A 17,839-nucleotide genomic window follows, 5' to 3' on the forward strand; every position below is an offset into this window, starting at 1 on the left:
ACTTGGGGATCTCAAATCCTGGTGGGTATGGACAACTAATATAGACGGGTCATAAGGACAAGGACATAATTCCTCAAACAAGTAAAGTTTTCTTTTGTTAGTCCCTTCCTTCGTGTCTTTGATGATATTTTTCATGTTCTGAATTTCTTTGATGAGGTCCTGTTGTGGATTTTGGACATGATGAATTGTGTTTGCTCCTAGAATGGGATGAGTCATGGAAGGTCCATCACCACTAATGTATTGATATGATGAGGAAGCGGGGATGTGAGATGTGATGATTGACGTCACAAGTATTTGAGTGACAGTCGGTTGCGACCCGCAAAGTGTTGTGACACGATTAAGTGAGGCTTGAATGAAGTTAGCGACATTGTTGATGGGAATGGAAGTTTTTGGAATAGAAATGTATGGTCAAGTAGAAGAAGATGGTATAGAGGCATGTTGGAGAATAGATGAGATTGGATTTGATAGTGGTATAGATGGTAAGAAGGAAGAAGGTAGAATGGAGACTATGAGGACAGATGTCGAGAGTGCTATTGATTGGGGTTGAATGATTAGCGAGGCCGCAATTAATTGAGTTTGAATAACGGGTGCAGTGGTATGAGTGGGCGCAAGGTATCCTTGTGTTTGTTGACCAAGAGTGGATTTATCAAAATCAGGTGGGAGTTGAGCTCCATTTTCAAGGAGGGTCTTTAGAAGTGCACTAGGATTGTGTTGGATAAATTTCTCCAACATCTCTTGATTATAAGAGTCTTCTAGGAAAGTTTGCACTTCCGGAGAGAGTTCATCTTGGTCAACCATATTAGAATTTTGTGGTTGATATTGAATTCTAGGTTGCACACTTTGTGTAGGATATTGTGTAGGATCTTCATATAGGACAATAATGTCTGGCATACCATATTCTTGTTCGGCCATCTTTTTCTTTTGAGATCTTGTTGTGACCATACAAGAATAACCTTAGAAAAGATTGAAGGAGGAAGAATTTTTTGATGAGAGGACTTAGCAAGGCTCTTGGATTTTAGGATTTGAATTTGATGAAAATGGATTTTGTTGATTGATAGGGTCCTTGGATTAGGACATGAATTTGATTAGGATTGCACCTTAGTCCTTGGATGAGGATTTTATGTGGGGAATGTTGATGAAACCGCAAGAAAGGTAATGACAAAGTTGGGTAGAATTTAGACCTTGGAATGATGATCAAAAGCCTTTCTTCCACTAAGGTTGACTAATGACCCTAAGTAAAACAAAGACATGAGATAAGAGTCTTGATTGACTCAAAGGATATGGAAAAGGTATTTGGAAAGGATTCTTCTTCAAGCACAAAGCCAAGTGATTGATTGACTAAGGATGAGGTCTAAATGAAACTTCACAAGGCATGCAACCTTAATGTGAGGTTAAATTGGATTAAAGGATGATTTGATTTGGATTTGAGAATTGATTTGATAATTGAAGGTGATTGATTTTATGATCAATTGATGTGCTAAGTCCTTAGGAAAATATTGAGGATGATTGGTTGAAGAGGGATGATAGTGATTATTAGAAGAAATTTGGTGACTAGGCTATCCTTGGCATGGACATGACTCAATAGATGATTGGTTCAGATGGAAAGTTGTACGAAGGGATATGACCACCCTGATTTTGATGATAGTTGGTGTTAAAAGACAAACCTGAACCTTGATGGAGGGAATAGACTCTTAATTCATCACTAGCATCAAACTCATTTCTATGACCATGGACGTAATCGTGGTAATGATGCAAGAAGGTCCTATGTTTAAGAAAGAGTTTGCGGTTTGTGTACCAAAATTTTTGACGTCTAATAAGTTGTGCTTGTGTGAGCTTCTTCTTCTTGATAGGTTGGTGGATTGACTTCTTAGGATGCTTATAAAACTTGGGTTTATGAAACATGAGACGGATGAAGTTTTGACGCAATTGGGACTTTGTGTGGAAGGTGACTAGGATGTGACTTGGGTATGCTATGATTGGAATTGTGACCAGGAATTTTACTTGGATGATTGTTTGTTTTGACAAGTGTTTGAGGATAATGATGTGTTCAATCTACTCTTGGCAAGTAAGTTTCAAGCAAAACAAACACAATAATCAAATGAATTTTATCTCAAAGACACTCATGCTCATATACAACATTCTTAAGGCTAGCAAGGACAATAGTCATTGGATCCCAATTGGTTTTCCAGCTACGCTTACCTAGAGCAGACACTTAGATGCTTGACCCCACTGGCTCCCCTCCACGACACTCACTTCTTCAGGGCAGCCAAGCATCAATTCCCATGAAAACTCCTCATGGCAAACTTTGTGTCTCTACTAAGGGTCGTAAAAATATGGGCGGCTTTGGAGGTCCAACCTCCTGCACCAATGACTAGAAGGTTTTTGGCCACTATACACAAGGTGTTTAATATGGCTTCCCGTTAGGAGATACCCTTCACAGTTGCACAAGCACAATTGAGGCCGATAGCCCAACGAAGCACCAAGAACTTAGTAGTCACGCAAGCATGATTGAGATCTCTAGGATCCTACTAAGCACCCAATGTGAGAGTGAACTCTCATATAGATCCAACCATTGATTCTTTTGATCTCAATGAACTATTTATTATAGTGAGTTGGGAACCCTAGGTCTGGATGTACTCACTTGGTTCGTTTCCCTCTCATCGGCTAAAAGAGCAACTCGGGAGGGCAGGCCCGCTAAGGATAAACATGCGACACATGAAAAGCTTGGAGGGTCTAGATTTTTTATCATCTAGATAGACAGGAGAACACTCTCCTACATTTATGCTTTTCACAAACACAAAAAGCAATGCTTTATTTACCCCCTAATTAGATCTAGGTGCCTAGTTAAATAAAAAAGACATGGTGTTTGTTTGAAACTCCTAGGCAACCTGCAAAACCATTTGATTAGTAGTTTTGTATTTTTTAAGTCTTCGACAATCGAAGAAGCTGCACCACTCAGAAAAAAATGCAATTAGTAGCTACAGGCCTGTAGAAATAGCCCACACATTGATCTATAGTCTGTTGGTATTTTTGATGTTTATGTTGTGATTGTCATTGATGGACACACACTTGCATTGAGATTCTCTTTATATGTATGAGTTAGAGTACAACCGGTATTTGTTCCAACCGGTATGTTGTATTATAGTCTTTAGACTATTGATGTTTTGCAGAATGTGTTTCCCAGTCTGAAGTGGCATGTTGACCTCAAGCGGTACGAGGGATTAAAGTGGCATAACACATTTCTACCAGTCTTCATTTTTGTCAAGCCGGCAACCGGCATTTTGCATGAACCGGTAATACTTTGTAATGAGTTACCACCCACTGATTGTTTGACGGTGCCGATATAGTAGCGATGCTTTTTGTGATGTATTACCTAGTATGTCCAGGTTCATTGAACCTAGGAAATTGTAATGTAATCCTACTGGACCAACATGAAATTAGTTTCCTTTAAAAGGACATCATGTCTAGGGTTTTACGTTGTTGTTATTTGTTATTTGTTATTGTGAAAGTTGATATTGTGGCTAAGGTTTAAGGTGGTTGAGGAGTGGGAGAGATTATGAATGTGTAGAAGACTGAAGTAATGCTATAGCGCATTAAGAACAAGCTATCAAGGATCTAACCAAGCAGTCTGTGCTATTAGCTAGATCAAACACTTGTTGATTGCTCACATCTTTGACAAGTCTGTAGCCCTTAACCGGGTAGGCCCAAAAGCCTCTTGTAAATTCTCTAACAAGGTGGTTCACATTTGTGGATCTAAAATCCTCTAGCAAGGTAGTCTTTAATAGGACTTGTCTCCTAATAGAGATTGAGATTCCTAACAAGATTTGTTCTGGTAAAGAACACTGTAAGACCTTAACTGATCTGACCTTAACCAGACTGGTTCCTATTCTGCAGATAGTGACTTGTGAGTTCCATCTCACCATGGTTTTTCCCATTTGGGTTTCCACATCAAAATATCTTGTGTTATGGTGTTTGTGCTTATGTGGGTAAATGCATTATAAGCTATTTGGTTTGCATGTTTGTTAACTGGTTTGTCTGTTAAACTATTTTACCGGTTTACTGCTAGTCTTGCAAAGTGTTTAAGATAGAAGATTTTTGGCATACTAATTCACCCCCCCTCTTAGTATTCATCAATTGGTATCAGAGCCAACCTTTGTATAAGTTTAACCACTTGGAAAGAGATATGGGGTCACACATTGAGGGAACTTACCCACCGGCTCACTTATTCTGAGCAAGCCTATGATGATCTTATGGTCAAATACAAGGCATCTCAAGCAAAAAGAAGAGAACATGCAAAAAAGCTGATGGAGCTATCTAAAAATAGTTCTTCAAATGAAGCAGACATGGAAGCCCTAATTGCTGAAGTAAATAAGTTGAATGAATCAAACTCCAACTTGAGAAAGGAGTTGGAAGGACTGACTATCCGGATGTGTCAAGAGCTTGAGAACCGGAGAAAAATTGAAGACCTAGTGAAAGAAAGAGATCATGAGATCTCCAAGCTGAAACAAGAGATAAGTGCCCTAAATGCTCAACTCCATGCAAGAAAAGTGGAAAAGGAAGACATGCAAGGAGAACTAAACACTGCCATCTCTGAGAATGAAAACCTATTGGAAACAAATTCTACTATTTCCAAAGAACTCTCTGAGTCAAAGGAAATACTTGCCAAGTTCAGCAAGAGTACTGTCGAGCTAGAGCAAAAGCTTGAATCTGCCAAACCAGTCAAGAATACCAATGGACTTGGTTATTCTAGTCATGAGGAAGGTGAGACCTCTGGTACAAATGTTGGAATATCAAAGAAACAACCGACATCAAAGGATAAAGGTAAGAAAAAGTTTAAACCTATTTGTTTCAACTGTCTTAAAGAAGGATATACTGCAACTGTGTGTAGGAGTAAGGCTTACAACAATTTTCCTTATTTTCTAAATGATAATCCTAGATCCTATATATTTGATGGTAACTGTTATGCATGCAACAAGTATGGGCATAGAGCATCTAAATGCAGGTCTGTTATGAATAAAACTGGAAGATATCCTCAGAGGACCCAAAGAGTTGGTCCTGAACCTTTTGTGAACCGGAATCACAACTGGTTTAATGCCTTCAATCATCAGCCAAGAAGCGGTGGTTATCAAGCGGCAATCAGATGGAGAGCTAATTGTATGATCTGTCATGGTCATGGTCATACTGCTGCAACATGCAGAAGGAAGAATGGAAACATGAACAATGGACCTTGGAGAGCTCCCGGATTGGTCTGCTATCACTACAACAAACTGGGTCACATTGCTAGATTCTGCAAATCAAGAAAGAGCATATCTGATGATATACCGATCACTCTAGAAGGAAACATTGATGTTGACACTATTCAAGTGGACATGAACAAAATCTGGAAGGAGAAACTAGCAGTGTTACAAGAGGAACCAATTTCTGCACCTAGTGTGGAAATCATGGAACCGGCAAATTGAGCTTCAGAAAAGCTTAAGGGGGAGCAAACAGAAAAATGTTTCGAATCCCCGGTTTACACTAGTAAAAGACCCTAATCAGTATGTTATTCCTGTCGTCTGGCAGAAGACCAGAAATGGTAAAAAGGCAAATTAGGGTTTACGCCCTAATGAAGGAGCATTAATGACGGTAGGTCAGGAATATGTTTAAAAGCATTTTATAAATCATTTCTCACTATCAGTTTTCGAGCAAAGAAAAGTTTTTCAAAGAGCAGAGCGATGAAAAGGTGATTTGAGCAGAGATTTTGAGAAATTGAGAAACCGTGAAGGAGATTCAAATTCAAACTGGAAACAGCCAACTGGAGAACTCAAAGCGGTGATTTAGCAACCGACGGAGTGTGAAGTGAAGAAGAATCGGCAAGCCCTAGTTTCACGTGTTTCAAAAGGTATTTCTCGAGTTCTTAAGATTTCTACCATGACTTCTACATCTCATACCAGTTCTAGTGCATCTGTCGAGTCTGCAAATTTTATTCAACGGAAGTCCAAGTATAATGCCCTATCACAAGTTTCGGCTGGTGTGATAGTAGAAGAGGGAATTTCTAACTACATAGATTGCAAAATAGAAGACCTAGGGTCTCTAGCTATCCACACCCAATTAGGTTTATTTTGTGGTAAAGATAAGAAGATCAAACTAGAGTTTAATATTTTGGAGAAAAAAAGGCTCCACAATGTTGTTTACTTCCTGGAAGATTTCACAGAAGATCATATAAGGATCATTCTGAGCAGAGTCCATGGTGATAAGATGTACTTGGAAAGAACACATGACATCACGCCATAGGCAATTTATGTAGTCACCAGATTCTACAACACAGGGGAAGTGTCAGCCCTAATAACGGTAAGCAAAACTGAAATGGCCAAGCTCACTGGTTCAATGAGCGATTCACGAGGCATGACAGTAAATTCTATCAAGGATGATCTGGTGAAGTATGCGTGTATGGTGATTGGATATCGGACATTCTCAGCCAGCATGATTAACTCTGTATTTGCTGCAGCGGTAAATGCTGCTTACCGAATGATAAAGGAGGATGCATCATTTGATCTATGCACCGGTATGTAGAGACAACTCCTATTGAATCTAAAGGCGATCAAACAGGATAATGCACTTAGGTTCAAATTTGGACAACTACTGGTTAGGTTGTTCTTCTATTTCCAAGGCTACTTCTCAGGAGTAGGAGATGTTCAGTGGTCTGGTGACCAACTGGTAACCAAGCAAATCAAGGAAAGCATTGAAGCACTTGGAACCAGTTACCCTGATATTCTGAACAACTATTTTGATGAGTTCAAAAGGAAGATGAGGGAAGAGTGAGGATATCAGGTGACATCGTCAAGAAATATGAAGAAGATATCTGCTTCACCATCCAAGTAGATAAATGCATAATGGAGGTTGTTGAGCCTAGACAGGAAGAAGTGGAGCCAATGGGCTATGAGGTGATGTACGATATGCTGGAAGGGTATGCCTCTACCCTTATTGCCTCACCGCTTGATCCTAAGGCAAAGAGAACCGGCACCTACCTAGAGAGGATAGCACCGATTGAGAAACCACCAACAATGAAAGAAAAGGAACCGACAGTGAAGAAGGAAAAGGCAGTGCCTACAGCATCCGCACCAGTTACTACAGGAACTCCAAAAGTGACCAAGCGGTCACGAGCCAAGAAAAAACCGGAAGCTACACAGGCTAAAGTGTTCCAGAGAAAGAGGAAGACAAGGCACACCTCTCCAGACTCAGAAGAAACCTTGTCTGAGGAAAAGCCAAAGAAAACACGTCAAGCAAAGAGGAAGACAAAGGATGAACCAACATCATCTACACTGGTAAATATTGATATCTCCTCCTACAAACCTTTGACACATTGTCAAAGAACTATCAAAAAGATTAGGAGAAAAGTATTGAATGATTTAATTGATTATTTTGATGACTTTAAGGATGATGAAAAGGAGGTGGTGGAAAAAGAAATAATTCAATATTTATGTATTAATGACCGCTCCCCTTCAGAAATTAGATCTGAAACACTAGATTCTTTGTAAAGTCCTTAGACAATAAATGGCGCATTGTCATAGAGCAGGAACAGGAAATAAGAGAAAAAGTTTTTGCTGAACACTTTCTTGATGTATCAAATTCAGAACTGTTCGATGTAATGAAAAAATGCAAAGGTCTTTTCTTCATGAGAAGAAGAAGACTCCTATTACTGGAAGGAAAAGGTAAGGAAGTGCTCAAGGATACACACACTCATGCTCTAGATGCTCTGAAGATGCATCGAGTGGCTGAAGCCAACTGGCAAGCTAAGAAAGAATCGGTTATATCCAAACCGGGTGAAGTACTTGATGATGAAGGAAATCCGGTTGATGAACTAGTCGACACTATTAATGTTGATGCCCTTGATGGAGAAGGTGTTACCCAGGAGATACCATCTTAGGCAATAGGACAAGAGCAACAGGCTAAATAGGAGAAGAAAGCTGAGGATAGACAGGAAACGGAAAAGGAAGAAGAAGAGAAGAGGAAGAAGGATGAAGAAGAGAAGCAAAAAAAGGAAGAAGAAGAGAAGTGAAAAAAGGAAGAAGAAGAAAAGAAGAAAAAGGATGAAGAGGAGAAGAAGAAGAAGGATGAAGAGGAGAAGAAGAAGAAGGAAGCATAGAGGAAGAAGAAGGAAGAAGAAGATAAGGACCAGGAGAAGAAGAAGGAAGCAGAAAAGAAAAAGGTTGAGGAGGACAAGGAAGCAGAGAAGAGGAGAGAAGCGGTGAAGAGCACACAGATGGAGACTCCAAAGGCAACTGGGAGTCAAGCTAAACCAGCTGATCTCAATAGTCCAATTGATCTCCAGTCTGCAAGTGAAATGGAGCTAATGTAGAGCATCAAGGTAGCTCAAGAGTGCCTTGAAATCATTCAATGGAAGAAGGAGCAGGGTGTAATCCAAGTAGCTGTGGATACGCTTACCGGTTTGATACCTAGGACAAATCTTCCAAACACCGATTCATCACTAGCTAGACTTAAGCTCCTATGCACAGTAATAGATGATCAGGGGCAGAGCCTTGAAGAGGCAACAGAGACTAATGTTAAGAAGGAGCATCAAAAAGCTCTTAATATAGCTCTGGTGAAGAAGTTGAATGAGCTCCAGATTGAACTAAAGAAAGGACAAAAGGATATAAGGGACGCTCTAGATGAGGGGAATCTGCTACTCAGCAAAATCTGCCAACCCCATCTGTTCTATGATGATGTGCTAGCTCAGAAGCAAAAACTTGAAAAGGACTTGCAGTCCTACTTGAGCACATTCAAGCCGCCTTATGATTCCTTCACAACTTATGGGAAAACCATTCACCGGTTTCACATCCAGTCGGCCAAAATGGAGCAAGAGATCAGCACTCGGTCTAGAGATTTGCAGGAGCTATAACTGGTTCTACTCCCATGCTTGCAAATTCTTCGAAAGTGTTATCTGAACCTGGATGCTTTAACCATTACATAGGAAATGAGCACAATTGATGCCATGGAAGAATAGGTCTCCCAGATGCAAACCGAGCAAGAAGTAGCTACCTCCCTACTTGAGTCCTGGTCTTTGTCGATGAAACAATTCTTGCAGGAATTTAAATCTGTTTTTGACAAGTATCATTCCTTGTTGTCATAAACTTTTATTTTTTTAATATATCAAATGAAAACAGGGTTGTTAAGCTATACTTTGTCATTGTCGGCAAAGGGGGAGAAGAATTCTATTGGGTGAAGTATCTGGTAACCAAATTTTGATTATATGCTCTATATATCTCAATGTTTATGCTCTTTATGCAAAATTGTTATACATTGTACTGTCAAAGGGATAGTGTATATGCTTAGGGGGAGCAATTTGGCATGATTTTGTTGTAAAACACTTAGATGTCAAAATTTTATTTTCCTAAGTGTTTCCATCAATACCAAAGGGAGAGATTGTTGGCATTTTTTATGTTTATGTTGTGATTGTCATTGATGGACACACACTTGCATTGAGATTCTCTTTATATGTATGAGTTAGAGTACAACCGGTATTTGTTCCAACCAGTATGTTGTATTATAGTCTTTAGACTATTGATGTTTTGCAGAATGTGTTTCCTGATCTGAAACGACATGTTGACCTCAAGCGGTACAAGGGATTAAAGCGGCATAACACATTTCTACCAGTCTTCATTTTTGTCAAACCGGCAACTGGCATTTTGCATGAACCGGTAATACTTTGTGATGAGTTACCACCCACCGATTGTTTGACGGTGCCGACACTGTAGCGATGTTTTTTGTGATGTATTACCTAGTATCTCTAGGTTCATTGAACCTAAGAAATTGTAATGTAATCCTATTGGACCGACATGAAATCAGTTTCCTTTAAAAGGACATCATGTCTAAGGTTTTACGTTGTTGTTATTTGTTATTACGAAAGTTGATATTGCAGCTAGGGTTTAAGGTGGTTAAGGAGTGGGAGAGATTATGAATGTGTAGAAGACTAAAGTAATACTATAGTGCATCAAGAACAAGCTATCAAGGATTTAACCGAGCAGTCTGTGCTATTAGCTAGATCAAACACTTGTTGATTACTCACATCTTTGACAAGTTTGTAGCCCTTAACCAGGTAGGCCCAAAAGCCTTTTGTAAATCCTCTAACAAGGTGGTTCACATCTATGGATCTAAAATCCTCTAGCAAGGTAGTCTTTAATAGGACTTGTCTCCTAACAGAGATTGAGATTCCTAATAGGATCTATTCTGGTAAAGAACACTGTAAGACCTTAACCGGTCTGACCTTAACTGGTCTGGTTCCTATTCTGTAGATAGTGACTTGTGAGTTCCATCTCACTGTGGTTTTTCCCATTTGGGTTTCCACATCAAAATATCTTGTGTTATGGTGTTTGTTCTTCTATGGGTAAATGCATTATTAGCTATTTGGTTTGCATGTTTGTTAACTGGTTTGTCTATTAAACTGTTTTACCGGTTTACTGCTAGTCTTGCAAAGTGTTTAAGACAGAAGATTTTTGGCATACTAATTCACCCCCCCTCTTAATATTCATCATAGTCAAGCGTGCTGAAGCGCCTGAGTATGCGCTGAAGTGGGCCAAAAGTAAAATAAAATACAGAAAATAAAATCAATAGAGTTGCTGATTTATAACTTCCTGTCAGGATATTTTGATTCGATCGCACTGAAGCACTTGTGCACGTGCTGAAACACCCATGCTCACACTAAAACACAGCAACTAAGAAAAAAAAGTTAGTGGGTAGGTGAAAAATTCAATTTTTTTCAATTGTTAAAGTGGGCGGGATTCTGAGAAACGGTCGCACTGATACAGGTTCTCTCGCGCTGAAACGCGGGTGTACGCGCTGAAACGCGAGCGCATGTGCTGAAAAAGGCCAAAATAGTCAGCAAAATTCAAGAAATTCAAAATTTTCAATTTGAGTGGGAATCCAGTAGAGCACCTGCGCTATTCGCAAGTCGCTTGCACTGAACCAGGAGTACTAAAAAAAAACGTCTAATTTATAAAACCAAATAACAAATTTTTTCCTTCTAGATTTTTTTTTATTTCTTTATGTATTATGACTATTAATAGCGAGATAAAAAGCATAATGAAAAATAAAAAAGACTGTTAGATTAGGCAAAAAACTTCTTAAATCGAACGTGCTATTCCAGAAACGCTCGCGCCAATATGCAGACCTACAGGGGAGTGGGAAATTAAATTTCAAATCTGGAGCACTCGCGCTGATGCGCGTGCGCACGCACTGAAATTCCTTTCTCTCTCGCTGATCCTAAGTCGATTGCGCTAATTTGCAGGCGCTCGCACTATTTTGATACCTGCAATCAAAACTCACAAAAAAAGCTCAAAAAATTTAAATTTCAGGGATGTGGGTCCCACCGGGCGTGCCAAAATGAACCAAGGGAAAACTCTTGGTTGCAAGGTTAGATTGAATCAATTAACAAAAGATATAAAACAACCAAATAACAAAAAATGAAACAACCTTTATACCTTGCCAAGAGAGAGTTCTCTTGTTCCTCTGATTCAAACTCTTGTTGAAGCCAAGACCTCTTCCTAGCTTGATATGATCGATCTAATGGGAATAATGTGGTTGGCTCTCCAACATTGTGCACAAATGATATAGGATGGATGGATGAGGAAGGATGGATTGATGATCAAAGGATGAAATGGCTAAGTGTGGATGAGTGCAAATTTTGGTATAGTTAGGGTATGAGGATGATTTCTTGGGCACAAAATAGCAGTATGGATTTACTAAACTTGGAGATGATATATGAGGGGATGGAGTCCTCAATTTATAGGAAGAGAAGAGGAGAAATGGAGGGCTAGGATTGACCCAAGATGGAGGTTCAGGATTTCTTGTGAGCCCACACAAGGCCTAAGAGGAGATGACAAGACAAGTGTGGAGACCAAGAGATATGCCTTAAAGGCATTTCTTGTCTCCACACTCCTCAAGGCTCATTGGGAAGACTTCCCAATGTGCCTAGGGAAGAACAAGGAATAAAATATTCCTTGAGGGATGGAGATGAAGAATTAAAAATTCATCCAAAAGGATGTTCATGGGGATTGGAGGAATTAAAAATTCCTTGGAGGATGGGATGCCTAGAGGAATGTGAGATTTTGAAAATCTCACATTCACTTAGAAAAAGAGAATTTAAGGTAGGTGGTTGGGTGGAAGGGACAAGAAGTTGACTTTGTGGCTAATCATGATCATTAGCCACTAGCAACTCATTAGGAGAGAGATTAGAAGAATGATTAGGTGGGATTAGGGTAGACAAGATTTGTAGGAGGATTTGACTAGGAGAGAGAATAAGTGGGGGGAATTAAAAATTAGAAGAGTAATGTTAAGTGAGTCTAGGGAGCTTCTAGAATAATTCATTAGGTTAATGATGGATTGGGAAAAAGGTGATTTGTAGGAATCACCTAGATTAATTAATTAATTGAAATTAATTAATTAAAGGGAGGAATTTGAGAAGACTTAATATCAGGTATTTTTAGAAGAATGAAGGTGGATTGATTTATTAAATAAATTAATTAACAGACTATAGTGACAACATTAATTATGTTTAATTAATATTGAGGAGGAACATGAATTGGCACAATTAATAAATTAATTATGCAAAGAACTTAAAATAATTAAAATAATTAGTTTTAAGTGTCTACAAAATGCATAACCAACATGATAAAAACCATCACATAAGAGAGTATCATCCAGTCACATAAACCACCGAAGAAAACAACCAGAATAAATCTAAGTTATACGAAGTCTAATCTAGGGAGGGGCACTACAGTTGATGAGTTTGGAAGACCCCACAATCCTATGTGGGCCTAAACACCCGTCATCAAAAAACTAGTGGGATAGTGGTGAATAAGAGGAAAGGTGGCACCTATCCTATGGCCCCACTGTGGGAGTTAAAGGTAGTCAAGATGACTAGCAAGGTAGTAGGAAGAGTTAAATCTAAAATAATTTAAATAAATAAATCTTGCTATGTCTTTGTCCACCAAAACAGTGATAGGTTCATAGGGACAATCAAATATTCTATGATCAGTGGAGGAGATTCAAACAAAGACATGGGTACCAAGTTCACTAGTTTCACATGAAATAATTTAATGGTGACATGATAAATAGTTCAATTATAGTCTAAGAGTAATAAATTCAAAATCTTGTCTCTCATTTTGATCACCTTGCATTCAAATAATTCAATTGGCAAGGATTTGTAATTGTGAGGGTAACTTAGCGACAACTAGGGTTTCAAATATTCAATCAACCTATAAGTACTCTATCTATCAAAAGTGGATGTTTTTCTCAATTCAACTAATAATGGTAATAAGAATTTGTTTAGGGATGTGCCCTAATGATGGAGGGATGCAATCATTCCTATTTCAAGATGGGGTTTTTGTCAATATTTCTACACTAGGAGGGAGGAGAAAGTCCCAATTTCTAACCCCTAGACACTAGACTTAACAAAGTTAATTGTGCCAAATGTTTTGATAGTATTAAAAATAATTAGGAAACATATCATTGGTAATCTTGGAGAAGCCTACAATTGTTAAATAAATAGGCCTTGACAAGTATTGAACCATAAAATCTAGTTGAGGACTATAAGAGGTTGAGGAGAACTTAAAGGCAAGATGTGGTGCATATGTACAAGAAGAAAGGTGTTGATAATAAAAGAATGTCAATCCCTTTGAAAAAATAGGAGTCATTATTGGTTGAATATTTTAAAAGATTTTTTACTAGAACTTACTATACCCCATGTAAATTAATGGATTAGGATGCAGAGGACAAAATGCCAATAGCTTTGATGATGGCAATGAGAATACAACACTCAAAGGTGAATATAAAATTTGACTTTTCCACAAAAATATCACAAGTGATACATGAGGGATTGTTGAAAGTAAAGGAGAATTTGACCTTGTTTGATTTAGGGGATTACTATTTTCTTTGTCACCTAATCTTATATTAGAAAAAGACTCAGTGGAGCCAAAACTTGAGATAGCAAATGGCTGACAAACAGGGTAAAAGGCTACCGATTAAATGCTAGAGTTATTTGCAAGTGCAAAAATAGTGACTATTGACAAATTTAATGAATTTTTGTAGTGAAGATCATTGTTGATTTTAATTTAGTTCCAACAAGGTTGAGAATAATGGAATTATTGAGGCCACTAGCTTTGAAGCTTGATCAAGGTCATACTCACAACTTTGGGGATTGCTTTTTCTTTTCTGATTGTACAATTATAAGGATCTATGGATGCCCTCAAGCACCTCATCAATTGCCTAGAATTGTTTCTCCTTAATTGAGATTTTTGGATTTTATGTGGCAGATGATGTGGATGGAAAAGCATGTAATGGAAAGAATGAAGGGCACTTTCTTGCCCCATGTTGTAGAATTTCAGATATCTCTATTGGGTCAAATACACTTGAGAAAGTCCAAAGCCATGTGAAACTTAGGTATTCTTTGAAACTCAAAGTAGAGAGGTTTTTTACCTTGAAGGCCACATAAATTATACAAAGAAACATATTCTCACGAAGATAGGCATTGATCATGAGGTTTATTTCAAAGAATTTTTTATAACAAATAGTGTTGATCCTTCTGAGATCTTCCAAAGAAGAATGAAATGGGTCATTTTGGTGAAACAAGAAATAAACGAGAAGGAATGAGAACCTAGTTTCCAATGTTTTTGTGTAGAGGAGAAGTATCCAATTAAAAGTATCAATTTCATGATTGATGATTTTAAGAAACTATATGGTAAATCAATAATGGGGTTTGAGGAAGAATCCCCTAAACCAATAAAACTTCAAGTCAAAATACCAAAGAGGAATGCTATTTTTGAACCTCTTCTAAATGCAATGTCAGTACAAATGTATTCACCAAGTGCACCCCTATAGAAACCATCATCCAAGAGGCAAAGTACTAATGTTTTTTATAAAGATAAACGGGTTTTACATGGACCTGAAACCAAACATTTTACAAAAGTCAGCCATCAGCCAAATAGACATGAACCAACAACAAAACATGGGAGCACCCCAGAACAGTCACGAAAGCAAGAAAAGTACTACTTTTCAACCTCCCCTTATAACATATTAATTATCATAAGTGGGTGATAGAGACGAGGTTGCTAGTTTTTTGAGGGAGATAAAAGGGGATGATGAGTGTGATCGACTTTTAAAGTCACCTCCTAGACAGGACAATACAACCCAAGTGCTAGAAGATAGAATTGATATACATAAACCCATTTGAAGAGAGACGACTGATGATGAGATATTTTTAGCCTCTCTTATATTCATGGAGGATGATGAGTTCATCAAGACACCTGAGTTCAAATATTTTTGGATAAAAATGAAAATAAGAGAATTTGAAGAAAATATACAAATAAATAAAATGGAGACTGATGAATCTCAACATGATGAGATAGCCACCAAAACATTTAAGAAGATCAATATTGATCAAACTAATACTAGCCTTAATGAAGCCAAAAGAATGGTACAAAAAAGTGGCATGCTATTAATAAATGGGATGGATTTACAAAGGTGTTTTTGCCTAATCAAGTTAAGAGCTAAGAAGACCCAATGCAAATTGTTGAATTTAATTTAGATCAAGGTGTGAGTGGCTTAGGATATAATCCTAAAATTGAAGCACTAGAATTATAGATTAAGCACAAAAATACTAAAAATCCTATATTGCCAAATATTGTCCAAGAAATGAGGGGACTAGCCATGGTCAAAAATTTAGAGGATACCTCAGCTATGGAAGCAGCCATAATGACAATACATTCAACCATTTTCACTATGTCTATTGTGAAAAGAATGTAGAAAAAATTTATAGTATGAAAAATATCACATCATATTGAATGGGGAGGTAAACATATTGTATATTGAAAACAAAAAAATTAAAACAAAAAATGTCATTAAGAGAAGCCCTGGTACTTCCAAGTATCAACATTGTGTTGAACCAACCTTCTAATGTTGCAAATCCCCCTGCAAATATGATTACCATGGAACAAGTGAATGTAATGAAGCATAGTTCAGAAGGAAAGGTTGTAGAGTTGGAGGAACTTGTTAATATTACAAAGGTGTGGGTTATAAATAAAATTGTTTTAGTATTGAAAAGGATTCTCAGTTACAGGGTAAAGCATATTATTGATAAGATTGACGATGTGTATAAATGTTATGTAACTTTTCTATAGACACTGGAACAATTGAAAGGTCATATTTAAATTTTCAATCCTTTGTTTGAGAAGTGGTAGCTCACCCACCATAATTTATTGATGTTGTGTAAAGTTCTTAAACAAATCTTAGATGCTACACCGGTCTTGAACCCCACAGAAAAAATGGTAAAAATAGTTATAGATGAGTTCCAATATGTACCTGGAGGTGAGCAAAAAATAAAGCCAAAAAATGAATTCTTTCACACCTTTAAGCATTGGTCTATACCTGAGATATTAAAATATGATGCAAATGTTAAAAGTTGGAAGAATAGATAAAGGAGTTAAATTAGATAGTCCCCAAGGTAGTTTCACATCTACAAAGGGAAAAGGAGGTGGACATACAAATTTTCAATCATATTTTCAATAGGGTGGTAGCATTGGAAATTGGATACACAAATTTTATCAAAGAGGCCAAAGGAATCTTAGATAAGAGATGGAATGAACATTTGGAAAATGTGCCACAACTTCAAGCGTATAAATGGCCTAGGTATTATTCCATTTACTAGTGGGAACATAAGTATCTTAATCCCTCTGAGGATTACGATTTATTTAAAATTGGTTTCTTTCCAAGTTTTGTCAAAAGTAGGTTGTGATTTTTGGAGCGGGATAAGAAGGGATGTGCAATTGAGATTTCACTCAGTAAAAATAGAATCTCACCAGACCCAGAGGCCATAGATGTCTATTTTTGTTTTAATATATGTGAGGCCTCACCTTGACTCAGTCTGACATTTCAGTGGATTTTATATTTAGACTATTATGGATACTTTATTTTGATGCATTTTGAAACTTAGAACTTATATGATTTCAGGATTTGGATAACATTGCTATATTTTGATAATTTACTTATATGCTTTATGAGAGAGAACACTACATGATTGTTAGATAAGATGATATTGTGATGATAGATGTCGTTATTGAATTTGCAGGACTTTACTATGATAATAGAATTTTGATGTATGTTTAAGTTTATGAGAATTAGGATGAATTGCTTATGTGAAATTGCTTGGATAAAAGACGTATTTAATTTGTTCAGATGTAAATTGTATGCAAGTGATGATGTGTATTATTATTCCTTTGAATTATATTATATGTGGATATTTGAAAGTAATAATGTGTAAATTGAGATGTGCAGGAAGTTATCCATGTGACCATGGAAATTTACAGAGAACCAAACCTAGACTTATGTATGTTCATAAGCCAGGGGTTGTCTATTTGGAGAGACAACACCCCGTTTGTGTTGTATTTTATTCATAACAGTATATGCTGCATGTCTGTTAAGTGTTATTTAAATTTATTGTGCAAAATCCACAAGAAGACGATTTCATGTTTTGAATTGTAAAAGTATTTTATTTGTGTCACTTGACACATGTGTGGATTTAAGTTTAAATGTTTTATTTTTGGTCTCTTGGTGGGAAAGTGTTCAACTATAGCTTTTCAATTAATGTAACGTGATGTCATAAATACCTTGGGAAAAGAATCTTTGGAGAGGTCAACATATGTTTGACCCGAAAATAAACTTCAGAGGGGTTTAAAATGGGTTAAATGAACACCTAGGGGTAGTTTAATAGGGTTTCCTAAAGCCCATAAGGTATACCTAAGGGTTAGGGGTAATTTTAGGCAAGTTTCTACTCCTAAGTGACCTTTTAGACACTCTAAAATTTGACTTT

The sequence above is a fragment of the Cryptomeria japonica genome, chromosome 8 (genome assembly GCF_030272615.1).
Source record: "Cryptomeria japonica chromosome 8, Sugi_1.0, whole genome shotgun sequence".
In the NCBI taxonomy this organism is placed as follows: domain Eukaryota; kingdom Viridiplantae; phylum Streptophyta; class Pinopsida; order Cupressales; family Cupressaceae; genus Cryptomeria; species Cryptomeria japonica.